Below are 761 nucleotides of genomic sequence, written 5' to 3'. Positions count from 1 at the left end.
TCTGAGATTTGCTTCAGAGACCAATGCATGTTCTCTAGCTGTAGTTTTGTATGTTTAGTGTCAAAGACTGTCTTAAATATATATATTTTTTTTATTAATTCAAACTAAAATCCTAATATTATATTTTGTAAAACAAAAAAAAAAAATTATAAACGAGAAAACAACAAAACCACTGAGAATTTAAAGGAAAGTTTGACTATTAAAAGTATTGAGCATTTTTCATAAAGGCAGGATGTTACGTTTTGTAATTTTACAGAAACAGGAATGTTGTTCAATAGATTATGTTTTGCTTTAGATATTTCATATTTCCCCACAAAAAAATATGTGTGATAGAGACCCAAGCTGTCACAAGGAGGATCACACCAGGCATCCGTTTAAAGGTCGATCCAAAAAAAACTTTTGCAATAGATTAGTCACAAATATTTTAGTTTATAAAGTCTAATTGTCTAATTGTCATGTGCCATAGTCTCTTGGTTCAGTCAGGCCTGGCTCCACGGGGGTGCAAGAGCATAATAATAATAGGATATTAGCGAAACTCTCTAGTGCGTATTTGTGTTTTAGCTCTGGAGAACAAAATGTTTCTGTTCGTGCTTTTGCAGTGTAGAGCAATGTAGCCAATCACAGACACATCTGTTGATTTCTTGAACGCAATGGCCAATCAGAAGTGTTAGTCAGAATCCGGAGATTTTGTTCAGTGCTGATCAGTTAATTTCGTTGATGAATAATTTGTTTTACACAATCATTGTGTTTTTGCTTTTTCA

The sequence above is a fragment of the Squalius cephalus genome (genome assembly GCF_949319135.1).
Source record: "Squalius cephalus genome assembly, chromosome: 20".
NCBI classification, from domain to species: domain Eukaryota; kingdom Metazoa; phylum Chordata; class Actinopteri; order Cypriniformes; family Leuciscidae; genus Squalius; species Squalius cephalus.
Note: the sequence above shows the minus strand (reverse complement) of the source record.